The 25,419-nt window shown below is 55.9% G+C and overlaps 10 non-coding genes across 10 annotated transcripts; all 10 read left to right on the top strand.

The window, feature by feature from the left end:
- The first annotated feature begins 1,949 nt into the window (after positions 1 to 1,949).
- Positions 1,950 to 2,031, top strand: Trnal-uag (transfer RNA leucine (anticodon UAG)). Its single transcript has one exon. It is a non-coding gene; the product is annotated as a tRNA-Leu (tRNA).
- An 80-nt stretch (positions 2,032 to 2,111) lies between these two features.
- Trnal-cag (transfer RNA leucine (anticodon CAG)) lies at positions 2,112 to 2,193 on the top strand. Its single transcript has one exon. It is a non-coding gene; the product is annotated as a tRNA-Leu (tRNA).
- A 282-nt stretch (positions 2,194 to 2,475) lies between these two features.
- On the top strand, positions 2,476 to 2,547 carry Trnae-cuc (transfer RNA glutamic acid (anticodon CUC)). Its single transcript has one exon. It is a non-coding gene; the product is annotated as a tRNA-Glu (tRNA).
- Positions 2,548 to 9,136: 6,589 nt separating this feature from the next.
- On the top strand, positions 9,137 to 9,218 carry Trnal-uag (transfer RNA leucine (anticodon UAG)). The gene has a single exon. It is a non-coding gene; the product is annotated as a tRNA-Leu (tRNA).
- Positions 9,219 to 10,097: 879 nt separating this feature from the next.
- Positions 10,098 to 10,169, top strand: Trnah-gug (transfer RNA histidin (anticodon GUG)). Its single transcript has one exon. It is a non-coding gene; the product is annotated as a tRNA-His (tRNA).
- A 758-nt stretch (positions 10,170 to 10,927) lies between these two features.
- Trnal-uag (transfer RNA leucine (anticodon UAG)) lies at positions 10,928 to 11,009 on the top strand. The gene has a single exon. It is a non-coding gene; the product is annotated as a tRNA-Leu (tRNA).
- Positions 11,010 to 11,089: 80 nt separating this feature from the next.
- On the top strand, positions 11,090 to 11,171 carry Trnal-cag (transfer RNA leucine (anticodon CAG)). Its single transcript has one exon. It is a non-coding gene; the product is annotated as a tRNA-Leu (tRNA).
- Positions 11,172 to 11,453: 282 nt separating this feature from the next.
- On the top strand, positions 11,454 to 11,525 carry Trnae-cuc (transfer RNA glutamic acid (anticodon CUC)). The gene has a single exon. It is a non-coding gene; the product is annotated as a tRNA-Glu (tRNA).
- Positions 11,526 to 18,112: 6,587 nt separating this feature from the next.
- Positions 18,113 to 18,194, top strand: Trnal-uag (transfer RNA leucine (anticodon UAG)). The gene has a single exon. It is a non-coding gene; the product is annotated as a tRNA-Leu (tRNA).
- Positions 18,195 to 19,073: 879 nt separating this feature from the next.
- On the top strand, positions 19,074 to 19,145 carry Trnah-gug (transfer RNA histidin (anticodon GUG)). The gene has a single exon. It is a non-coding gene; the product is annotated as a tRNA-His (tRNA).
- Positions 19,146 to 25,419: the final 6,274 nt, after the last annotated feature.

Raw genomic sequence — 25,419 nt, 5'->3', positions numbered from 1 at the left:
CACTTCTGCATGCGTCGGACGGTCCACCCTCATCCTGAACTTTACCTCAATGGGCACCTGCTTGAAGTGGTGGAAACTTGCCGCTTCTTAGGACTCGTGTTTGATGACCGGCTCACATGGGTTCCTCATATTACTCAGCTGAAGCAAAAGCGCTGGCGGCACCTCAACGCCCTCCGCTGCCTCAGCCACACTTCTTGGGGTACGGATCGCTGCACGCTGTTGCGATTGTACAGAGCTCTTGTGCAGTCCAGGCTTGATTATGGGAGCCTGGCCTATGGGTCTGCATCGCCCTCAGTGTTGAAGTTGTTAGACCCAATACACCACTGTGGGGTTCGGCTTGCAACTGGCGCTTTTCGTACGAGCCCCGTGGATAGTCTACTGGTGGAGGCCGGGGTTCCCCCGCTGCGGATTCGCCGCCATAGGCTGCTCGCCGACTATGCTGTCCATGTGCATTGCTCGCCAGACCATCCCAATCGTCGCCTGCTATTCCCTGTCACGGTCCTCCATCTGCCCGAACGGCGACCTCGGTCTGGGCTTTCCATAGCTGTCCGCGTCCAGTCCCTGCTGTCAGAACTGGGCTCATTCCCTCTTCTGCCTCCCTTCCGGGTCCGTGCACCTACGCCTCCCTGGTGTTTGCCCCGTCCGTCCGTCCGTCTGGACTTGGCACAGGGACCCAAGGACTCGGTTCCGCCTGTGGCCCTCCGTCGCCGTTTTCTTGCGCTCCTCGCCTCATTTCCGGGCTGTGAGACTGTCTACACTGATGGTTCCCTGGTTGATGGTCGCACTGCCTACGCTTTTGCTCATGCTGCCCATGTTGTACAGCGCTCCTTGCCGGCTGGCTGCAGTATTTTTACTGCAGAGCTGGTGGCCATATTGCGCGCTCTCGAGCTTATGCGTTCCTGCTCAGGTACGTCCATCGTCATCTGCAGTGACTCCCTGAGCAGCCTCCAGGCCATCGACCGCTGCTATCCCTCTTCTCCTCTGGTGTCCTCTATTCGGGAGTCTGTTTCCACCATTACCCGCTCTGGTCGTTCGGTGCTTTTGTTTGGACGCCAGGTCACGTTGGCATCCCAGGGAATGAACGTGTTGACAGGCTGGCCAAAGGGGCGATCGACGCCCCAGCTTTGGAGATCGGCCTTACGGCTCGCGACCAGCGGCTGGGTGTTGCGCCGTAAGGTGCTTAGGATGTGGGCTGCTAAGTGGCGTGGCATGACAGCCCCGAATAAACTGCGGGCTGTCAAGGAGACGACCGATGTGTGGCGTTCCTCCCTGCGGGCTTCTCGCAGGGACTCTGTAATCCTGTGTCGGCTGCGCATCGGCCATACCTACCTGACGCACGGCCATCTTTTGCGTCACGAGGATCCCCCCCTGTGTCGGTGTGGGTCCCGGCTGACGGTCGCCCACATTTTATTGGAGTGTCCCAGACTGCGCACCCTCCGGCAGTCTTTTAATCTCCCAGGCACTTTGCCTTTGCTTTTATGTGACGATGCCTCCACGGCTGACAATGTTTTACATTTTATCCGTGATAGTCCTTTTTATGGTTCCATTTAGGTGGTCCTGCACCTTTCCTTTTCTGTGTCTTTTGTCCTCGCGTCTCTCAATATTTGTTGCTATTTTGTTGTGTCGTCGGATGGTTGCCTCTTTTCCTTTTTTTTTGTTCTTGTGGTCAGTCAACCAGTCTCCGGCCATCTTCTTTTCGTCTGTTTCTTTCTGTCTGGTGTTCGTCTGTACTCTTCTTTTCTGTAGTGTTCGTTGCCTAATTTGTGTTCTTTAGTGCCTGGGGGGGGGGGGGAGTCTCCTTCCCCTTGGGGTTTTATCTGCTCCGCTACTTTATGTCTCGCCTGTTTTTGGAATTGGGGACTGATGACCTTAGCTGTTTAGTCCACCTTAAACATACCAATAACCACCTTTGTACTACAAAGGAAATGTTTCGCAGCTCATGCTCCAGTGGTAACGTGGCCGAGCGGTCTAAGGCGCTGGTTTTAGGCACCAGTCTCTTCGGAGGCGTGGGTTCGAATCCCACCGTTGCCAATTTTTACGTCTCACTTTTGTGCCGCTGCGGTGTGTTCTCGTGGCGTAGGACGCAGCTCTTGTGACGCGCGTGTTGTGTAGGTAGCGTGGCCGAGCGGTCTAAGGCGCTGGTTTCAGGCACCAGTCTCTTGAGAGGCGTGGGTTCCAACCCCACAGCTGCCAAACGTGTAATGTTTCCTGTGTCGAAGACAGCTACGCTTATTGCCTGCAAAGAAAACAGCACAACAAGGCGTGAGCTTCTGCTTCGTGAATTGCCGTAGAACAGTGCGTGGTGCAACGACAGGATTTGTAGGCGCCTTTTGCTCTCATCATTGCTGGCGTTCGTCTCCACGAAATGCGTCCGGAGCACACCGTTCTATAACGTGAGAGAGTGGATTTTTTACAGTTGTCGTCAGTTAACCGTGCGTGGTTGCTGCGTTCGCTGGAAGAGCGCTGCCGCCGTTATCCGGTGTGGTCTAGTGGCTAGGATACCTGGCTCTCACCCAGGAGGCCCGGGTTCGATTCCCGGTACCGGAAATGCGCGTTTTTGTTGCTCCTCTTATGCGACTTGTCCCGACTTTGATCGACTGACGCTACGCTGACGCGTGCAGAAAGCCACGTTAAGTATGATTCGTGGCAACACCTGACGGCGAGAGAGATGCGGCATCTATCCACTTGTTATCCAGCCACATACGGGTACCTGTAGTCAAGAGGCTTGGAGGACTGCAAGATATTGCCACGGAGGTAAATGCAGCTAACCACTGTAGTTAGTGTCCTGACAGCGCAGCAACGTTCATTTGCTCGTATACACGTGATGCGGACCGTGTCTGACACTGCTGTGGCGTACACCTTGGCCTAGGCTTTGCTGTGTATCGCCACTTGCATTCCAGCCAGCTGCTTTCGTGGGCGCCATCTTATTCGTCGTTGCATTGCAGTCCTGCCCGCTATCCATCGCTTGGGCATGGATACGCACCTGCGTACACTTTCTGCCAAACACTGTGCAGGGCCATTTTCTGCACTGACGGCGACCATGGACCACATGTCACCTAACATCCAGCACGGTAGCCAGTCCGTTGTGGTGGGGCCGCCATGTACCCTCTTGGTTGTAGCCCCCTGACAACACAGGGATCGCTCTACTGATGCCTGCGCCGTTAACTCCCCACGTATGCCAAGGAGTAGATGCCCATCTCCCTGGGGCATCGGGACTCCCGGCAATGGCCACCCTGCCAGGTGGCCTTTGCTATGGCTGGGTGGCGCCCGTGGGGAGGGCACTTGGTCGGAGTAGGTGGCATCAGGGTGGATGACACGCAATGAAGCGTGGCACATCTTCTCTTGCTGGTGGCCAGCCACCAGCAGTCTCTAAGCGTTCGAGGGCCCATTTTAAAGGTAACGTTTATGACCCCAAATCGTTCCCCTCCCTCGCCACACCATGGGAGGAACGAAAGGCATTGCATGAAAGTGAGACATATTCGCCCAGATATCTTGTCTGTACCAGAGCTGATGGGGAATCTTTTATATCCGTGAAGCCTCAGTTCTTTGTAGAGCATTTAGAGGACAAGTTTGGGGAGGTGGAGGGCTTGTCCAAGATGCGGTCCGGATCGGTGTTGATAAAAACGGCATCCTCCGCCCAGTCGCGGGCCTTGCTCGCTTGTACTAAGCTGGGGGATGTCTCCGTCACTATCACTCCCCATAAAAGTCTGAATATGGTGCAGGGCATTATCTTCCACAGGGATCTCCTTTTACAGTCCGATGACGAGCTGCGCGCCAACTTGGAGCGCCGAGGTGTCCATTTCGTCCGGCGTGTCCACCGGGGTCCAAGGGATCGTCAATTTGCCACCGGTGCCTTCATCTTGGCCTTCGAGGGTGACACGTTACCTGCGAAGGTCAAGGTGATGGTGTACCGTTGTGATGTCAAGCCATATATCCCTCCCCCGATGCGGTGCTTCAAGTGTTGGAAGTTCGGCCATATGTCTTCACGCTGTGCTTCCGACCTCGTCTGCCGCGATTGCGGTCTACCATCCCATCCTGATCATCCCTGTGCCCCGCCTCCAATCTGTGTGAACTCTGGTGCGCACCATACGCCTTGCTCGCCAGACTGTCCGATTCTGCAGAAGGAGCGGAAGATCACGGAAATCAAGACTCTCGACCGCCTGACGTACACTGAGGCGAAGCGGAAATATGATCGGCTTCATCCAGTGTGCATGACAGCTTCTTATGCCGCAACTGTCGCTCCAGTCAGCTCTCCGAGTCGAAGTCCCACACCTGCCCCCTTGATGGTGGGGGGCACTAAACCCACTGTTGCTCCTGCTCCATCTACTTCAGGAGTAACACCCCCCCAACCATCGGGGACATCAGTTCCCCCTTCCCAGCCGGAGAAGCGTAAGACTTCTTCGGCTACTCTCGTAAGAAAGGGGTCCCTTGGGGACCTCCCTTCGCAAGTTCCGACCGGTACCAAAGCCGACAGCTGCAAGTGGCTCAAACAACCGCCGGTCCCTGGTCGTCGGGACACACGGTCGTCGTCTGTCCCTGAGACTGACCCAGTGACGCCCTCCCAGCCTGAACCACCAAAGGCACAGCGCGAGAAGCAGAAGAAGAAGAAACTCCCCAAGGCTACCGACATTGCGGTGGCACCCATTCCACCGCTTCCTACAGGCTCTGCGTCTGAGGATGAGGTGGAGATTCTGGCGTCCGCTGAGGACATGGATCTCGCCAGTCCCTCGGACGCAATAGCTGGCTGTTGTACAGGTGGTGAGTCAGTTGCAGCATGGGCCCCGGAGGCGTAATCTGCCTCCCCAGTCCCTTCACGCCTTTCCCATCCATGGCTAATACCATCCTCCAGTGGAACTGCAGCGGTTTCTTACACCATCAAGCTGAGCTCCGCCAACTTATCAGCCTTCATTCTTTCCTTTGCATTGCTCTGCAGGAAACTTGGTTTCCAGCAATGCGAACCCCCGCCCTCCGTGGCTATCGGGGTTATTTTAAGAACCGGGCAGCTTATGAAAGGGTGTCTGGTGGCGTCTGCATATATGTCCTTAACTCTCTTCACAGCGAGTTTGTACCTCTACAAACAGCTTTAGAGGCTGTCGCTGTTCGGGTGTGGACGCCACAGGCTATTACCGTCTGCAGTATTTACCTTCCACCGGATGGTGCTGTCGCACAGCATGTCCTGGCTGCTCTGATAGCCCAACTGCCGCCACCTGTCTTGTTGCTGGGCGATTTCAATGCCCACAACCCTCTATGGGGTGAGACTGTCTCCGATGACCGCGGTCGTGCCGTGGAGCATTTGTTGGCTCAGCTCGACCTTAGCCTCTTGAACACCGGTGCTCCCACGCATTTCAGTGTGGCCCATGGCTCGTTCTCGACCATCGATCTCTCTCTTTGCAGCCCCAGACTTGTCCCATCCCTCCACTGGAGAGTGCATCCTGACCTGTGTGGTAGTGACCATTTTCCCATCTATTTGTCACTGCCCCAGTGTCATTCTTCTGGGCGCCTGCCCCACTGGGCTCTCCACAGGGCTGACGGGCTGGGTTTTACTTCCGCGGCAACCATTGAGTCTCCCCCACAGGGTGACATTGACGAGGTGGTCCGTGTCTTAACCACGTCAATCATTTCGGCGGCCGAGGCTGCCATCCTCCACTCTTCTGGACTCCCTCGGAGGAAGGCTGTACCCTGGTGGTCGCCGGAGATTGCTGAGGCTATTCGCGACCGTAGGAGGGCCCTCCAGCCTCATAGGCGGCACCCGTCTCTCGAGACACTCATCGCCTATAAGAGGCTCCGTGCCTTCGCCCGTCGTCTTATTACACGGCGTAAGCAGGAGTGCTGGGAGAGGTACGTCTCATCCCTGGGCTCCCGTGTCTCCCCCTCGCTCATGTGGTCCCGGATACGGCGGATTTATGGACACCAGACCCCTATGGGTGTCCCTGGGATCTCCTTGGACGGCGCTGTCTGCACGGACGCTGCCGCCATTGCTGAACACCTTGCTGCGCACTTTGCTAAGAGCTCTGCGACTGCAACTTATCCAAAATGGTTCAAATGGCTCTGAGCACTATGGGACTCAACTGCTGTGGTCATAAGTCCCCAAGAACTTAGAACTACTTAAACCTAACTAACCTAAGGACAGCACACAACACCCAGCCATCACGAGGTAGAGAAAATCCCTGACCCCGCCGGGAATCGAACCCGGGAACCCGGGCGTGGGAAGCGAGAACGCTACCGCACGACCACGAGATGCGGGCTGCAACTTATCCCCCCGCCTTTCGCTCTCTCAAGGAGCGAGCCGAGCAGACGCCGTTATCGTTTCGCACACGTCGTTCTGAAAAATACAATGCTCCTTTCAGCGAGAGGGAATTCCTCGCCGCCCTCGCCGATTGCCCTGATACAGCACCAGGACCGGACTGCATCCATACACAGATGCTGAAGCATCTCTCCAGGGACTGCCAGAGACACATCCTCACCATCTTTAACCGCATTTGGAGCGAGGGCGTGTTCCCGTCGCAATGGCGTGAGAGTCTTATTGTCCCCATCTTGAAGCCCGGTGCGGACCCACTGGCGGTGGACAGCTATCGTCCCATTACCCTCACCAACGTTTTGTGCAAATTGCTCGAACGTATGGTGGCGCGGCGTTTGTGTTGGGTCCTTGAGTTGCGCGGTCTCCTCGCTCCATCCCAGGGTGGCTTCCATCGGGGCCGGTCTGCCACGGACAATTTGGTGCGGCTGGAATCTGCTATCTGTACGGCCTTTGCCCGACGTCAGCATCTCGTTGCTGTATTTTTCGATCTGCGGAAGGCCTTTGACACCACATGGAGGCATCACATCCTTGCTACGTTGCATGAGTGAGGTCTTCGTGGTCGGCTCCCGGCTTTTCTTCAAACCTTTTTATTGCGCCGCTCTTTCCGGGTGCAAGTCGGTGCCGCCTCTAGTTCATCTTATATACAGGAAAATGGGGTCCCGCAGGGCTCGGTGTTGAGCATCTCCTTATTTCTAGTGGCCATTAATGGTCTGGCTGCAGTCGTGGGGTCGTCGGTGTCTCCTTCTTTGTATGCCGACGACTTCTGCATCTCCTTTAGCTCCACGACTACGGGAGTCGCCGAACGCAGGCTGCAAGTAGCCGTTCGCAAGGCAGCTTCATGGGCTCTGACTCATGGTTTTCAGTTCTCTGCAGCCAAGACTCGAGTTATGCACTTCTGCATGCGTCGGACGGTCCACCCTCATCCTGAACTTTACCTCAATGGGCACCTGCTTGAAGTGGTGGAAACTTGCCGCTTCTTAGGACTCGTGTTTGATGACCGGCTCACATGGGTTCCTCATATTACTCAGCTGAAGCAAAAGCGCTGGCGGCACCTCAACGCCCTCCGCTGCCTCAGCCACACTTCTTGGGGTACGGATCGCTGCACGCTGTTGCGATTGTACAGAGCTCTTGTGCAGTCCAGGCTTGATTATGGGAGCCTGGCCTATGGGTCTGCATCGCCCTCAGTGTTGAAGTTGTTAGACCCAATACACCACTGTGGGGTTCGGCTTGCAACTGGCGCTTTTCGTACGAGCCCCGTGGATAGTCTACTGGTGGAGGCCGGGGTTCCCCCGCTGCGGATTCGCCGCCATAGGCTGCTCGCCGACTATGCTGTCCATGTGCATTGCTCGCCGGACCATCCCAATCGTCGCCTGCTATTCCCTGTCACGGTCCTCCATCTGCCCGAACGGCGACCTCGGTCTGGGCTTTCCATAGCTGTCCGCGTCCAGTCCCTGCTGTCAGAACTGGGCTCATTCCCTCTTCTGCCTCCCTTCCGGGTCCGTGCACCTACGCCTCCCTGGTGTTTGCCCCGTCCGTCCGTCCGTCTGGACTTGGCACAGGGACCCAAGGACTCGGTTCCGCCTGTGGCCCTCCGTCGCCGTTTTCTTGCGCTCCTCGCCTCATTTCCGGGCTGTGAGACTGTCTACACTGATGGTTCCCTGGTTGATGGTCGCACTGCCTACGCTTTTGCTCATGCTGCCCATGTTGTACAGCGCTCCTTGCCGGCTGGCTGCAGTATTTTTACTGCAGAGCTGGTGGCCATATTGCGCGCTCTCGAGCTTATGCGTTCCTGCTCAGGTACGTCCATCGTCATCTGCAGTGACTCCCTGAGCAGCCTCCAGGCCATCGACCGCTGCTATCCCTCTTCTCCTCTGGTGTCCTCTATTCGGGAGTCTGTTTCCACCATTACCCGCTCTGGTCGTTCGGTGCTTTTGTTTGGACGCCAGGTCACGTTGGCATCCCAGGGAATGAACGTGTTGACAGGCTGGCCAAAGGGGCGATCGACGCCCCAGCTTTGGAGATCGGCCTTACGGCTCGCGACCAGCGGCTGGGTGTTGCGCCGTAAGGTGCTTAGGATGTGGGCTGCTAAGTGGCGTGGCATGACAGCCCCGAATAAACTGCGGGCTGTCAAGGAGACGACCGATGTGTGGCGTTCCTCCCTGCGGGCTTCTCGCAGGGACTCTGTAATCCTGTGTCGGCTGCGCATCGGCCATACCTACCTGACGCACGGCCATCTTTTGCGTCACGAGGATCCCCCCCTGTGTCGGTGTGGGTCCCGGCTGACGGTCGCCCACATTTTATTGGAGTGTCCCAGACTGCGCACCCTCCGGCAGTCTTTTAATCTCCCAGGCACTTTGCCTTTGCTTTTATGTGACGATGCCTCCACGGCTGACAATGTTTTACATTTTATCCGTGATAGTCCTTTTTATGGTTCCATTTAGGTGGTCCTGCACCTTTCCTTTTCTGTGTCTTTTGTCCTCGCGTCTCTCAATATTTGTTGCTATTTTGTTGTGTCGTCGGATGGTTGCCTCTTTTCCTTTTTTTTTGTTCTTGTGGTCAGTCAACCAGTCTCCGGCCATCTTCTTTTCGTCTGTTTCTTTCTGTCTGGTGTTCGTCTGTACTCTTCTTTTCTGTAGTGTTCGTTGCCTAATTTGTGTTCTTTAGTGCCTGGGGGGGGGGGGAGTCTCCTTCCCCTTGGGGTTTTATCTGCTCCGCTACTTTATGTCTCGCCTGTTTTTGGAATTGGGGACTGATGACCTTAGCTGTTTAGTCCACCTTAAACATACCAATAACCACCTTTGTACTACAAAGGAAATGTTTCGCAGCTCATGCTCCAGTGGTAACGTGGCCGAGCGGTCTAAGGCGCTGGTTTTAGGCACCAGTCTCTTCGGAGGCGTGGGTTCGAATCCCACCGTTGCCAATTTTTACGTCTCACTTTTGTGCCGCTGCGGTGTGTTCTCGTGGCGTAGGACGCAGCTCTTGTGACGCGCGTGTTGTGTATGTAGCGTGGCCGAGCGGTCTAAGGCGCTGGTTTCAGGCACCAGTCTCTTGAGAGGCGTGGGTTCCAACCCCACAGCTGCCAAACGTGTAATGTTTCCTGTGTCGAAGACGGCTGCGCTTATTGCCTGCAAAGAAAACAGCACAACAAGGCGTGAGCTTCTGCTTCGTGAATTGCCGTAGAACAGTGCGTGGTGCAACGACAGGATTTGGAGGCGCCTTTTGCTCTCATCATTGCTGGCGTTCGTCTCCACGAAATGCGTCCGGAGCACACCGTTCTATAACGTGAGAGAGTGGATTTTTTACAGTTGTCGTCAGTTAACCGTGCGTGGTTGCTGCGTTCGCTGGAAGAGCGCTGCCGCCGTTATCCGGTGCGGTCTAGTGGCTAGGATACCTCGCTCTCACCCAGGAGGCCCGGGTTCGATTCCCGGTACCGTAACTGCGCGTTTTTGTAGCTCCTCTCTCGACTTTGCTCGACTGACGCGTGCAGAAAGCCACTTTAAGTATGATTCGTGGCAACACCTGACGGCGAGAGAGATGCGGCATCCATCCACTTGTTATCCAGCCACATACGGGTACCTGTAGTCAAGAGGCTTGGAGGACTGCAAGACATTGCCACGGAGGTGAATGCAGCTAACCACTGTAGTTAGTCTCCTGACAGCGCAGCAACGTTCATTTGCTCGTATACACGTGATGGAGACCGTGTCTGACACTGCTGTGGCGTACACCTTGGCCTAGGCTTTGCTGTGTATCGCCACTTGCATTCCAGCCAGCTGCTTTCGTGGGCGCCTTCGTGGCCGTGGCCGTGATCGTCTAGTGGTTAGGACATTGCGTTGTGGCCGCAATAACCCAGGTTCGAATCCTGGTCACGGCAATTTTGAAAGTTTTGCCTTACTGCCGTTGCAATAGCGATAGTGCACGAGTACTCGAAATGACAGTGCTCTCTTGATTTTGTCACTCGTGTTCCGCAGGCCGCAGTTTGCACTATCACTTCCTCACCAACACGTAATGTCGCCTCCCAGAGCGCAGACGTCCGCTGCTCTCTGTAGTCGAAAAGGGCAGTTGTTTTGAAGTGCGATGGATGAGCAGCCAGCCCCAGCAGAACAGGAAGCTGTGGCGTGCACTGTTTCTACAAATGCTAGGAACACTGGTGCCCATTGCAGCGCACGTAGCATGGCCGAGCGCTCTATGGCGCTGGTTTAAGGCACCAGTCTCTTCGTAGGCGTCGGTTCGAATCCCAGCGCTGCCAGGGGTTTTGCTGTAGTCGTGTTAACCTGCCGCTTTCTCTTCACGTGTAACCTCCTTGAGCTCACATATGTTTGTTACATGGAGCATTCTAGCTCCGCCTGACAGGTACAGCTATGATACTTTAGTGGTTACGGAAAGCCCAGGTTCGAAACCTGGTCACAGCACGAAAACGTCTCTCGATGCTGTCTCCTTAACTACGACAGCTACAGACAAGTGGCGTCGCTACCATACGGCGGGCACGGCATTTTCTTGTTGTGGATGGCCTAAAGAGACGCTTCCAGTGGGAGAGCAGTGGAAATACATGGCACAGCGATTGCCAAGACACTTACATTTCGGAGTGATCTTTGTACTACAAAGGAAACGTTTCGCCGCTCGTGCTCCAGCGGTAACGTGGCCGAGCGGTCTAAGGCGCTGGTTTTAGGCACCAGTCTCTTCGGAGGCGTGGGTTCGAATCCCACCGTTGCCAATTTTTACGTCTCACTTTTGTGCCGCTGCGGTGTGTTCTCGTGGCGTAGGACGCAGCTCTTGTGACGCGCGTGTTGTGTAGGTAGCGTGGCCGAGCGGTCTAAGGCGCTGGTTTCAGGCACCAGTCTCTTGAGAGGCGTGGGTTCCAACCCCACAGCTGCCAAACGTGTAATGTTTCCTGTGTCGAAGACGGCTGCGCTTATTGCCTGCAAAGAAAACAGCACAACAAGGCGTGAGCTTCTGCTTCGTGAATTGCCGTAGAACAGTGCGTGGTGCAACGACAGGATTTGGAGGCGCCTTTTGCTCTCATCATTGCTGGCGTTCGTCTCCACGAAATGCGTCCGGAGCACGCCGTTCTATAACGCGAGAGAGTGGATTTTTTACAGTTGTCGACAGTTAACCGTGCGTGGTTGCTGCGTTCGCTGGAAGAGCGCTGCCGCCGTTATCCGGTGTGGTCTAGTGGCTAGGATACCTGGCTCTCACCCAGGAGGCCCGGGTTCGATTCCCGGTACCGGAAATGCGCGTTTTTGTTGCTCCTCTTATGCGACTTGTCCCGACTTTGATCGACTGACGCTACGCTGACGCGTGCAGAAAGCCACGTTAAGTATGATTCGTGGCAACACCTGACGGCGAGAGAGATGCGGCATCTATCCACTTGTTATCCAGCCACATACGGGTACCTGTAGTCAAGAGGCTTGGAGGTCTGCAAGATATTGCCACGGAGGTAAATGCAGCTAACCACTGTAGTTAGTGTCCTGACAGCGCAGCAACGTTCATTTGCTCGTATACACGTGATGCGGACCGTGTCTGACACTGCTGTGGCGTACACCTTGGCCTAGGCTTTGCTGTGTATCGCCACTTGCGATCCAGCCAGCTGCTTTCGTGGGCGCCATCTTATTCGTCGTTGCATTGCAGTCCTGCCCGCTATCCATCGCTTGGGCATGGATACGCTCCTGCGTACACTTTCTGCCAAACACTGTGCAGGGCCATTTTCTGCACTGACGGCGACCATGGACCACATGTCACCTAACATCCAGCACGGTAGCCAGTCCGTTGTGGTGGGGCCGCCATGTACCCTCTTGGTTGTAGCCCCCTGACAACACAGGGATCGCTCTACTGATGCCTGCGCCGTTAACTCCCCACGTATGCCAAGGAGTAGATGCCCATCTCCCTGGGGCATCGGGACTCCCGGCAATGGCCACCCTGCCAGGTGGCCTTTGCTATGGCTGGGTGGCGCCCGTGGGGAGGGCACTTGGTCGGAGTAGGTGGCATCAGGGTGGATGACACGCAATGAAGCGTGGCACATCTTCTCTTGCTGGTGGCCAGCCACCAGCAGTCTCTAAGCGTTCGAGGGCCCATTTTAAGGGTAACGTTTATGACCCCAAATCGTTCCCCTCCCTCGCCACACCATGGGAGGAACGAAAGGCATTGCATGAAAGTGAGACATATTCGCCCAGATATCTTGTCTGTACCAGAGCTGATGGGGAATCTTTTATATCCGTGAAGCCTCAGTTCTTTGTAGAGCATTTAGAGGACAAGTTTGGGGAGGTGGAGGGCTTGTCCAAGATGCGGTCCGGATCGGTGTTGATAAAAACGGCATCCTCCGCCCAGTCGCGGGCCTTGCTCGCTTGTACTAAGCTGGGGGATGTCTCCGTCACTATCACTCCCCATAAAAGTCTGAATATGGTCCAGGGCATTATCTTCCACAGGGATCTCCTTTTACAGTCCGATGACGAGCTGCGCGCCAACTTGGAGCGCCGAGGTGTCCATTTCGTCCGGCGTGTCCACCGGGGTCCAAGGGATCGTCAATTTGCCACCGGTGCCTTCATCTTGGCCTTCGAGGGTGACACGTTACCTGCGAAGGTCAAGGTGATGGTGTACCGTTGTGATGTCAAGCCATATATCCCTCCCCCGATGCGGTGCTTCAAGTGTTGGAAGTTCGGCCATATGTCTTCACGCTGTGCTTCCGACCTCGTCTGCCGCGATTGCGGTCTACCATCCCATCCTGATCATCCCTGAGCCCCACCTCCAATCTGTGTGAACTCTGGTGCGCACCATACGCCTTGCTCGCCAGACTGTCCGATTCTGCAGAAGGAGCGGAAGATCACGGAAATCAAGACTCTCGACCGCCTGACGTACACTGAGGCGAAGCGGAAATATGATCGGCTTCATCCAGTGTGCATGACAGCTTCTTATGCCGCAACTGTCGCTCCAGTCAGCTCTCCGAGTCGAAGTCCCACACCTGCCCCCTTGATGGTGGGGGGCACTAAACCCACTGTTGCTCCTGCTCCATCTACTTCAGGAGTAACACCCCCCCAACCATCGGGGACATCAGTTCCCCCTTCCCAGCCGGAGAAGCGTAAGACTTCTTCGGCTACTCTCGTAAGGAAGGGGTCCCTTGGGGACCTCCCTTCGCAAGTTCCGACCGGTACCAAAGCCGACAGCTGCAAGTGGCTCAAACAACCGCCGGTCCCTGGTCGTCGGGACACACGGTCGTCGTCTGTCCCTGAGACTGACCCAGTGACGCCCTCCCAGCCTGAACCACCAAAGGCACAGCGCGAGAAGCAGAAGAAGAAGAAACTCCCCAAGGCTACCGACATTGCGGTGGCACCCATTCCACCACTTCCTACAGGCTCTGCGTCTGAGGATGAGGTGGGGATTCTGGCGTCCGCTGAGGACATGGATCTCGCCAGTCCCTCGGACGCAATAGCTGGCTGTTGTACAGGTGGTGAGTCAGTTGCAGCAGGGGCCCCGGAGGCGTAATCTGCCTCCCCAGTCCCTTCACGCCTTTCCCATCCATGGCTAATACCATCCTCCAGTGGAACTGCAGCGGTTTCTTACACCATCAAGCTGAGCTCCGCCAACTTATCAGCCTTCATTCTTTCCTTTGCATTGCTCTGCAGGAAACTTGGTTTCCAGCAATGCGAACCCCCGCCCTCCGTGGCTATCGGGGTTATTTTAAGAACCGGGCAGCTTATGAAAGGGTGTCTGGTGGCGTCTGCATATATGTCCTTAACTCTCTTCACAGCGAGTTTGTACCTCTACAAACAGCTTTAGAGGCTGTCGCTGTTCGGGTGTGGACGCCACAGGCTATTACCGTCTGCAGTATTTACCTTCCACCGGATGGTGCTGTCGCACAGCATGTCCTGGCTGCTCTGATAGCCCAACTGCCGCCACCTGTCTTGTTGCTGGGCGATTTCAATGCCCACAACCCTCTATGGGGTGAGACTGTCTCCGATGACCGCGGTCGTGCCGTGGAGCATTTGTTGGCTCAGCTCGACCTTAGCCTCTTGAACACCGGTGCTCCCACGCATTTCAGTGTGGCCCATGGCTCGTTCTCGACCATCGATCTCTCTCTTTGCAGCCCCAGACTTGTCCCATCCCTCCACTGGAGAGTGCATCCTGACCTGTGTGGTAGTGACCATTTTCCCATCTATTTGTCACTGCCCCAGTGTCATTCTTCTGGGCGCCTGCCCCACTGGGCTCTCCACAGGGCTGACGGGCTGGGTTTTACTTCCGCGGCAACCATTGAGTCTCCCCCACAGGGTGACATTGACGAGGTGGTCCGTGTCTTAACCACGTCAATCATTTCGGCGGCCGAGGCTGCCATCCTCCACTCTTCTGGACTCCCTCGGAGGAAGGCTGTACCCTGGTGGTCGCCGGAGATTGCTGAGGCTATTCGCGACCGTAGGAGGGCCCTCCAGCCTCATAGGCGGCACCCGTCTCTCGAGACACTCATCGCCTATAAGAGGCTCCGTGCCTTCGCCCGTCGTCTTATTACACGGCGTAAGCAGGAGTGCTGGGAGAGGTACGTCTCATCCCTGGGCTCCCGTGTCTCCCCCTCGCTCATGTGGTCCCGGATACGGCGGATTTATGGACACCAGACCCCTATGGGTGTCCCTGGGATCTCCTTGGACGGCGCTGTCTGCACGGACGCTGCCGCCATTGCTGAACACCTTGCTGCGCACTTTGCTAAGAGCTCTGCGACTGCAACTTATCCAAAATGGTTCAAATGGCTCTGAGCACTATGGGACTCAACTGCTGTGGTCATAAGTCCCCAAGAACTTAGAACTACTTAAACCTAACTAACCTAAGGACAGCACACAACACCCAGCCATCACGAGGTAGAGAAAATCCCTGACCCCGCCGGGAATCGAACCCGGGAACCCGGGCGTGGGAAGCGAGAACGCTACCGCACGACCACGAGATGCGGGCTGCAACTTATCCCCCCGCCTTTCGCTCTCTCAAGGAGCGAGCCGAGCAGACGCCGTTATCGTTTCGCACACGTCGTTCTGAAAAATACAATGCTCCTTTCAGCGAGAGGGAATTCCTCGCCGCCCTCGCCGATTGCCCTGATACAGCACCAGGACCGGACTGCATCCATACACAGATGCTGAAGCATCTCTCCAGGGACTGCCAGAGACACATCCTCACCATCTTTAACCGCATTTGGAGCGAGGGCGTGTTCCCGTCGCAATGGCGTGAGAGTCTTATTGTCCCCATCTTGAAGCCCGGTGCGGACCCACTGGCGGTGGACAGCTATCGTCCCATTACCCTCACCAACGTTTTGTGCAAATTGCTCGAACGTATGGTGGCGCGGCGTTTGTGTTGGGTCCTTGAGTTGCGCGGTCTCCTCGCTCCATCCCAGGGTGGCTTCCATCGGGGCCGGTCTGCCACGGACAATTTGGTGCGGCTGGAATCTGCTATCCGTACGGCCTTTGCCCGACGTCAGCATCTCGTTGCTGTATTTTTCGATCTGCGGAAGGCCTTTGACACCACATGGAGGCATCACATCCTTGCTACGTTGCATGAGTGAGGTCTTCGTGGTCGGCTCCCGGCTTTTCTTCAAACCTTTTTATTGCGCCGCTCTTTCCGGGTGCAAGTCGGTGCCGCCTCTAGTTCATCTTATATACAGGAAAATGGGGTCCCGCAGGGCTCGGTGTTGAGCATCTCCTTATTTCTAGTGGCCATTAATGGTCTGGCTGCAGTCGTGGGGTCGTCGGTGTCTCCTTCTTTGTATGCCGACGACTTCTGCATCTCCTTTAGCTCCACGACTACGGGAGTCGCCGAATGCAGGCTGCAAGTAGCCGTTCGCAAGGCAGCTTCATGGGCTCTGACTCATGGTTTTCAGTTCTCTGCAGCCAAGACTCGAGTTATGCACTTCTGCATGCGTCGGACGGTCCACCCTCATCCTGAACTTTACCTCAATGGGCACCTGCTTGAAGTGGTGGAAACTTGCCGCTTCTTAGGACTCGTGTTTGATGACCGGCTCACATGGGTTCCTCATATTACTCAGCTGAAGCAAAAGCGCTGGCGGCACCTCAACGCCCTCCGCTGCCTCAGCCACACTTCTTGGGGTACGGATCGCTGCACGCTGTTGCGATTGTACAGAGCTCTTGTGCAGTCCAGGCTTGATTATGGGAGCCTGGCCTATGGGTCTGCATCGCCCTCAGTGTTGAAGTTGTTAGACCCAATACACCACTGTGGGGTTCGGCTTGCAACTGGCGCTTTTCGTACGAGCCCCGTGGATAGTCTACTGGTGGAGGCCGGGGTTCCCCCGCTGCGGATTCGCCGCCATAGGCTGCTCGCCGACTATGCTGTCCATGTGCATTGCTCGCCGGACCATCCCAATCGTCGCCTGCTTTTCCCTGTCATGGTCCTCCATCTGCCCGAACGGCGACCTCGGTCTGGGCTTTCCATAGCTGTCCGCGTCCAGTCCCTGCTGTCAGAACTGGGCTCATTCCCTCTTCTGCCTCCCTTCCGGGTCCGTGCACCTACGCCTCCCTGGTGTTTGCCCCGTCCGTCCGTCCGTCTGGACTTGGCACAGGGACCCAAGGACTCGGTTCCGCCTGTGGCCCTCCGTCGCCGTTTTCTTGCGCTCCTCGCCTCATTTCCGGGCTGTGAGACTGTCTACACTGATGGTTCCCTGGTTGATGGTCGCACTGCCTACGCTTTTGCTCATGCTGCCCATGTTGTACAGCGCTCCTTGCCGGCTGGCTGCAGTATTTTTACTGCAGAGCTGGTGGCCATATTGCGCGCTCTCGAGCTTATGCGTTCCTGCTCAGGTACGTCCATCGTCATCTGCAGTGACTCCCTGAGCAGCCTCCAGGCCATCGACCGCTGCTATCCCTCTTCTCCTCTGGTGTCCTCTATTCGGGAGTCTGTTTCCACCATTACCCGCTCTGGTCGTTCGGTGCTTTTGTTTGGACGCCAGGTCACGTTGGCATCCCAGGGAATGAACGTGTTGACAGGCTGGCCAAAGGGGCGATCGACGCCCCAGCTTTGGAGATCGGCCTTACGGCTCGCGACCAGCGGCTGGGTGTTGCGCCGTAAGGTGCTTAGGATGTGGGCTGCTAAGTGGCGTGGCATGACAGCCCCGAATAAACTGCGGGCTGTCAAGGAGACGACCGATGTGTGGCGTTCCTCCCTGCGGGCTTCTCGCAGGGACTCTGTAATCCTGTGTCGGCTGCGCATCGGCCATACCTACCTGACGCACGGCCATCTTTTGCGTCACGAGGATCCCCCCCTGTGTCGGTGTGGGTCCCGGCTGACGGTCGCCCACATTTTATTGGAGTGTCCCAGACTGCGCACCCTCCGGCAGTCTTTTAATCTCCCAGGCACTTTGCCTTTGCTTTTATGTGACGATGCCTCCACGGCTGACAATGTTTTACATTTTATCCGTGATAGTCCTTTTTATGGTTCCATTTAGGTGGTCCTGCACCTTTCCTTTTCTGTGTCTTTTGTCCTCGCGTCTCTCAATATTTGTTGCTATTTTGGTGTGTCGTCGGATGGTTGCCTCTTTTCCTTTTTTTTTTTCTTGTGGTCAGTCAACCAGTCTCCGGCCATCTTCTTTTCTTCTGTTTCTTTCTGTCTGGTGTTCGTCTGTACTCTTCTTTTCTGTAGTGTTCGTTGCCTAATTTGTGTTCTTTAGTGCCTGGGGGGGGGGGAGTCTCCTTCCCCTTGGGGTTCTATCTACTCCGCTACTTTATGTCTCGCCTGTTTTTGGAATTGGGGACTGATGACCTTAGCTGTTTAGTCCACCTTAAACATACCAACAACCACCTTTGTACTACAAAGGAAATGTTTCGCAGCTCATGCTCCAGTGGTAACGTGGCCGAGCGGTCTAAGGCGCTGGTTTTAGGCACCAGTCTCTTCGGAGGCGTGGGTTCGAATCCCACCGTTGCCAATTTTTACGTCTCACTTTTGTGCCGCTGCGGTGTGTTCTCGTGGCGTAGGACGCAGCTCTTGTGACGCGCGTGTTGTGTTGGTAGCGTGGCAGAGCGGTCTAAGGCGCTGGTTTCAGGCACCAGTCTCTTCAGAGGCGTGGGTTCCAACCCCACAGCTGCCAAACGTCTAATGTTTCCTGTGTCGAAGACAGCTACGCTTATTGCCTGCAAAGAAAACAGCACAACAAGGCGTGAGCTTCTGCTTCGTGAATTGCCGTAGAACAGTGCGTGGTGCAACGACAGGATTTGGAGGCGCCTTTTGCTCTCATCATTGCTGGCGTTCGTCTCCACGAAATGCGTCCGGAGCACACCGTTCTATAACGTGAGAGAGTGGATTTTTTACAGTTGTCGTCAGTTAACCGTGCGTGGTTGCTGCGTTCGCTGGAAGAGCGCTGCCGTCGTTATCCGGTGCGGTCTAGTGGCTAGGATACCTCGCTCTCACCCAGGAGGCCCGGGTTCGATTCCCGGTACCGTAAATGCGCGTTTTTGTAGCTCCTCTCTCGACATTGCTCGACTGACGCGTGCAGAAAGCCACTTTAAGTATGATTCGTGGCAACACCTGACGGCGAGAGAGATGCGGCATCCATCCACTTGTTATCCAGCCACATACGGGTACCTGTAGTCAAGAGGCTTGGAGGACTGCAAGACATTGCCACGGAGGTGAATGCAGCTAACCACTGTAGTTAGTCTCCTGACAGCGCAGCAACGTTCATTTGGTCGTATACACGTGATGGAGACCGTGTCTGACACTGCTGTGGCGTACACCTTGGCCTAGGCTTTGCTGTGTATCGCCACTTGCATTCCAGCCAGCTGCTTTCGTGGGCGCCTTCGTGGCCGTGGCCGTGATCGTCTAGTGGTTAGGACATTGCGTTGTGGCCGCAATAACCCAGGTTCGAATCCTGGTCACGGCAATTTTGAAAGTTTTGCCTTACTGCCGTTGCAATAGCGATAGTGCACGAGTACTCGAAATGACAGTGCTCTCTTGGTTTTGTCACTCGTGTTCCGCAGGCCGCAGTTTGCACTACCACTTCCTCACCAACACGTCATGTCGCCTCCCAGAGCGCAGACGTCCGCTGCTCTCTGTAGTCGAAAAGGGCAGTTGTTTGAAGTGCGACGGATGAGCTGCCAGCCCCAGCAGAACAGGAAGCTGTGGCGTGCACTGTTTCTACAAAAGCTAGGAACACTGGCGCCCAATGCAGCGCACGTAGCATGGCCGAGCGATCTATGGCGCTGGTTTAAGGCACCAGTCAGTTCGTAGGCGTGGGTTCGAATCCCAGCGCTGCCAGGGGTTTTGCTGTAGTCGTGTTAACCTGCCGCTTTCTCTTCACGTGTAACCTCCTTGAGCTCACATATGTTTGTTACATGGAGCATTCTAGCTCCGCCTCACAGGTACAGCTATGATACTTTAGTGGTTACGGAAAGCCCAGGTTCGAAACCTGGTCACAGCACGAAAACGTCTCTCGATGCTGTCTCCTTAACTACGACAGCTACAGACAAGTGGCGTCGCTACCATACGGCGGGCACGGTATTTCCTTGTTGTGGATGGCCTAAAGAGTCGCTTCCAGTGGAAGAGCAGTGGAAATACATGGCACAGCGATTGCCAAGACACTTACATTTCGGAGTGATCTTTGTACTACAAAGACCCCCTGCGGTTTCGGGGGTTAGAATAGGCCCGCGGTATTCCTGCCTGTTGTAAGAGGCGGCTAAAAGGAGTCTCACACGTTTCGGCCTTATGTGATGGTCCCCTGTCGGGTTTGACCTCCATATCTCAAAATTTTTCCGAAGAGCGAGCCGATTGGGGAAGGGCGCCTTACTTGATGCCTTGTGTCCATGTTGTGTTCAGACCTTTCGCCATCTTATTCGTCGTTGCATTGCAGTCCTGCCCGCTCTCCATCGCTTGGGCATGGATACGCTCCTGCGTACACTTTCTGCCAAACACTGTGCAGGGCCATTTTCTGCACTGACGGCGACCATGGACCACATGTCACCTAACATCCAGCACGGTAGCCAGTCCGTTGTGGTGGGGCCGCCATGTACCCTCTTGGTTGTAGCCCCCTGACAACACAGGAATCGCTTTACTGATACCTGCGCCGTTAACTCCCCACGTATGCCAAGGAGTAGATGCCCATCTCCCTGGGGCATCGGGACTCCCGGCAATGGCCATCCTGCCAGGTGGCCTTTGCTATGGCTGGGTGGCGCCTGTGGGGAGGGCACTTGGTCGGAGTAGGTGGCATCAGGGTGGATGACACGCAATGAAGCGTGGCACATCTTCTCTTGCTGGTGGCCAGCCACCAGCAGTCTCTAAGCGTTCGAGGGCCCATTTTAAAGGTAACGTTTATGACCCCAAATCGTTCCCCTCCCTCGCCACACCATGGGAGGAACGAAAGGCATTGCATGAAAGTGAGACATATTCGCCCAGATATCTTGTCTGTACCAGAGCTGATGGGGAATCTTTTATATCCGTGAAGCCTCAGTTCTTTGTAGAGCATTTAGAGGACAAGTTTGGGGAGGTGGAGGGCTTGTCCAAGATGCGGTCCGGATCGGTGTTGATAAAAACGGCATCCTCCGCCCAGTCGCGGGCCTTGCTCGCTTGTACTAAGCTGGGGGATGTCTCCGTCACTATCACTCCCCATAAAAGTCTGAATATGGTCCAGGGCATTATCTTCCACAGGGATCTCCTTTTACAGTCCGATGACGAGCTGCGCGCCAACTTGGAGCGCCGAGGTGTCCATTTCGTCCGGCGTGTCCACCGGGGTCCAAGGGATCGTCAATTTGCCACCGGTGCCTTCATCTTGGCCTTCGAGGGTGACACGTTACCTGCGAAGGTCAAGGTGATGGTGTACCGTTGTGATGTCAAGCCATATATCCCTCCCCCGATGCGGTGCTTCAAGTGTTGGAAGTTCGGCCATATGTCTTCACGCTGTGCTTCCAACCTCGTCTGCCGCGATTGCGGTCTACCATCCCATCCTGATCATCCCTGTGCCCCGCCTCCAATCTGTGTGAACTCTGGTGCGCACCATCCGCCTTGCTCGCCAGACTGTCCGATTCTGCAGAAGGAGCGGAAGATCACGGAAATCAAGACTCTCGACCGCCTGACGTACACTGAGGCGAAGCGGAAATATGATCGGCTTCATCCAGTGTGCATGACAGCTTCTTATGCCGCAACTGTCACTCCTGCTACAGTTCCATCCACTCCAGTCAGCTCTCCGAGTCGAAGTCCCACACCTGCCCCCTTGATGGTGGGGGGCACTAAACCCACTGTTGCTCCTGCTCCATCTACTTCAGGAGTAACACCCCCCCCCCCAACCATCGGGGACATCAGTTCCCCCTTCCCAGCCGGAGAAGCGTAAGACTTCTTCGGCTACTCTCGTAAGGAAGGGGTCCCTTGGGGACCTCCCTTCGCAAGTTCCGACCGGTACCAAAGCCGACAGCTGCAAGTGGCTCAAACAACCGCCGGTCCCTGGTCGTCGGGACACACGGTCGTCGTCTGTCCCTGAGACTGACCCAGTGACGCCCTCCCAGCCTGAACCACCAAAGGCACAGCGCGAGAAGCAGAAGAAGAAGAAACTCCCCAAGGCTACCGACATTGCGGTGGCACCCATTCCACCGCTTCCTACAGGCTCTGCGTCTGAGGATGAGGTGGGGATTCTGGCGTCCGCTGAGGACATGGATCTCGCCAGTCCCTCGGACGCAATAGCTGGCTGTTGTACAGGTGGTGAGTCAGTTGCAGCAGGGGCCCCGGAGGCGTAATCTGCCTCCCCAGTCCCTTCACGCCTTTCCCATCCATGGCTAATACCATCCTCCAGTGGAACTGCAGCGGTTTCTTACACCATCAAGCTAAGCTCCGCCAACTTATCAGCCTTCATTCTTTCCTTTGCATTGCTCTGCAGGAAACTTGGTTTCCAGCAATGCGAACCCCCGCCCTCCGTGGCTATCGGGGTTATTTTAAGAACCGGGCAGCTTATGAAAGGGTGTCTGGTGGCGTCTGCATATATGTCCTTAACTCTCTTCACAGCGAGTTTGTACCTCTACAAACAGCTTTAGAGGCTGTCGCTGTTCGGGTGTGGACGCCACAGGCTATTACCGTCTGCAGTATTTACCTTCCACCGGATGGTGCTGTCGCACAGCATGTCCTGGCTGCTCTGATAGCCCAACTGCCGCCACCTGTCTTGTTGCTGGGCGATTTCAATGCCCACAACCCTCTATGGGGTGAGACTGTCTCCGATGACCGCGGTCGTGCCGTGGAGCATTTGTTGGCTCAGCTCGACCTTAGCCTCTTGAACACCGGTGCTCCCACGCATTTCAGTGTGGCCCATGGCTCGTTCTCGACCATCGATCTCTCTCTTTGCAGCCCCAGACTTGTCCCATCCCTCCACTGGAGAGTGCATCCTGACCTGTGTGGTAGTGACCATTTTCCCATCTATTTGTCACTGCCCCAGTGTCATTCTTCTGGGCGCCTGCCCCGCTGGGCTCTCCACAGGGCTGACGGGCTGGGTTTTACTTCCGCGGCAACCATTGAGTCTCCCCCACAGGGTGACATTGACTAGGTGGTCCGTGTCTTAACCACGTCAATCATTTCGGCGGCCGAGGCTGCCATCCTCCGCTCTTCTGGACTCCCTCGGAGGAAGTCTGTACCCTGGTGGTCGCCGGAGATTGCTGAGGCTATTCGCGACCGTAGGAGGGCCCTCCAGCCTCATAGGCGGCACCCGTCTCTCGAGACACTCATCGCCTATAAGAGGCTCCGTGCCTTCGCCCGTCGTCTTATTACACGGCGTAAGCAGGAGTGCTGGGAGAGGTACGTCTCATCCCTGGGCTCCCGTGTCTCCCCCTCGCTCATGTGGTCCCGGATACTGCGGATTTATGGACACCAGACCCCTATGGGTGTCCCTGGGATCTCCTTGGACGGCGCTGTCTGCACGGACGCTGCCGCCATTGCTGAACACCTTGCTGCGCACTTTGCTAAGAGCTCTGCGACTGCAACTTATCCAAAATGGTTCAAATGGCTCTGAGCACTATGGGACTCAACTGCTGTGGTCATAAGTCCCCAAGAACTTAGAACTACTTAAACCTAACTAACCTAAGGACAGCACACAACACCCAGCCATCACGAGGTAGAGAAAATCCCTGACCCCGCCGGGAATCGAACCCGGGAATCCGGGCGTGGGAAGCGAGAACGCTACCGAACGACCACGAGATGCGGGCTGCAACTTATCCCCCCGCCTTTCGCTCTCTCAAGGAGCGAGCCGAGCAGACGCCGTTATCGTTTCGCACACGTCGTTCTGAAAAATACAATGCTCCTTTCAGCGAGAGGGAATTCCTCGCCGCCCTCGCCGATTGCCCTGATACAGCACCAGGACCGGACTGCATCCATACACAGATGCTGAAGCATCTCTCCAGGGACTGCCAGAGACACATCCTCACCATCTTTAACCGCATTTGGAGCGAGGGCGTGTTCCCGTCGCAATGGCGTGAGAGTCTTATTGTCCCCATCTTGAAGCCCGGTGCGGACCCACTGGCGGTGGACAGCTATCGTCCCATTACCCTCACCAACGTTTTGTGCAAATTGCTCGAACGTATGGTGGCGCGGCGTTTGTGTTGGGTCCTTGAGTTGCGCGGTCTCCTCGCTCCATCCCAGGGTGGCTTCCATCGGGGCCGGTCTGCCACGGACAATTTGGTGCGGCTGGAATCTGCTATCCGTACGGCCTTTGCCCGACGTCAGCATCTCGTTGCTGTATTTTTCGATCTGCGGAAGGCCTTTGACACCACATGGAGGCATCACATCCTTGCTACGTTGCATGAGTGAGGTCTTCGTGGTCGGCTCCCGGCTTTTCTTCAAACCTTTTTATTGCGCCGCTCTTTCCGGGTGCAAGTCGGTGCCGCCTCTAGTTCATCTTATATACAGGAAAATGGGGTCCCGCAGGGCTCGGTGTTGAGCATCTCCTTATTTCTAGTGGCCATTAATGGTCTGGCTGCAGTCGTGGGGTCGTCGGTGTCTCCTTCTTTGTATGCCAACGACTTCTGCATCTCCTTTAGCTCCACGACCACGGGAGTCGCCGAACGCAGGCTGCAAGTAGCCGTTCGCAAGGCAGCATCATGGGCTCTGACTCATGGTTTTCAGTTCTCTGCAGCCAAGACTCGAGTTATGCACTTCTGCATGCGTCGGACGGTCCACCCTCATCCTGAACTTTACCTCAATGGGTACCTGCTTGAAGTGGTGGAAACTTGCCGCTTCTTAGGACTCGTGTTTGATGACCGGCTCACATGGGTTCCTCATATTACTCAGCTGAAGCAAAAGCGCTGGCGGCACCTCAACGCCCTCCGCTGCCTCAGCCACACTTCTTGGGGTACGGATCGCTGCACGCTGTTGCGATTGTACAGAGCTCTTGTGCAGTCCAGGCTTGATTATGGGAGCCTGGCCTATGGGTCTGCATCGCCCTCAGTGTTGAAGTTGTTAGACCCAATACACCACTGTGGGGTTCGGCTTGCAACTGACGCTTTTCGTACGAGCCCCGTGGATAGTCTACTGGTGGAGGCCGGGGTTCCCCCGCTGCGGATTCGCCGCCATAGGCTGCTCGCCGACTATGCTGTCCATGTGCATTGCTCGCCGGACCATCCCAATCGTCGCCTGCTTTTCCCTGTCACGGTCCTCCATCTGCCCGAACGGCGACCTGGGTCTGGGCTTTCCATAGCTGTCCGCGTCCAGTCCCTGCTGTCAGAACTGGGCTCATTCCCTCTTCTGCCTCCCTTCCGGGTCCGTGCACCTACGCCTCCCTGGTGTTTGCCCCGTCCGTCCGTCCGTCTGGACTTGGCACAGGGACCCAAGGACTCGGTTCCGCCTGTGGCCCTCCGTCGCCGTTTTCTTGCGCTCCTCGCCTCATTTCCGGGCTGTGAGACTGTCTACACTGATGGTTCCCTGGTTGATGGTCGCACTGCCTACGCTTTTGCTCATGCTGCCCATGTTGAACAGCGCTCCTTGCCGGCTGGCTGCAGTATTTTTACTGCAGAGCTGGTGGCCATATTGCGCGCTCTCGAGCTTATGCGTTCCTGCTCAGGTACGTCCATCGTCATCTGCAGTGACTCCCTGAGCAGCCTCCAGGCCATCGACCGCTGCTATCCCTCTTCTCCTCTGGTGTCCTCTATTCGGGAGTCTGTTTCCACCATTACCCGCTCTGGTCGTTCGGTGCT

The sequence above is a fragment of the Schistocerca nitens genome, chromosome 1 (genome assembly GCF_023898315.1).
Source record: "Schistocerca nitens isolate TAMUIC-IGC-003100 chromosome 1, iqSchNite1.1, whole genome shotgun sequence".
Taxonomy (NCBI): domain Eukaryota; kingdom Metazoa; phylum Arthropoda; class Insecta; order Orthoptera; family Acrididae; genus Schistocerca; species Schistocerca nitens.
The sequence above is the reverse complement of the archived record's forward strand: the minus strand, read 5'-3'. Positions and strand labels throughout refer to the sequence as shown.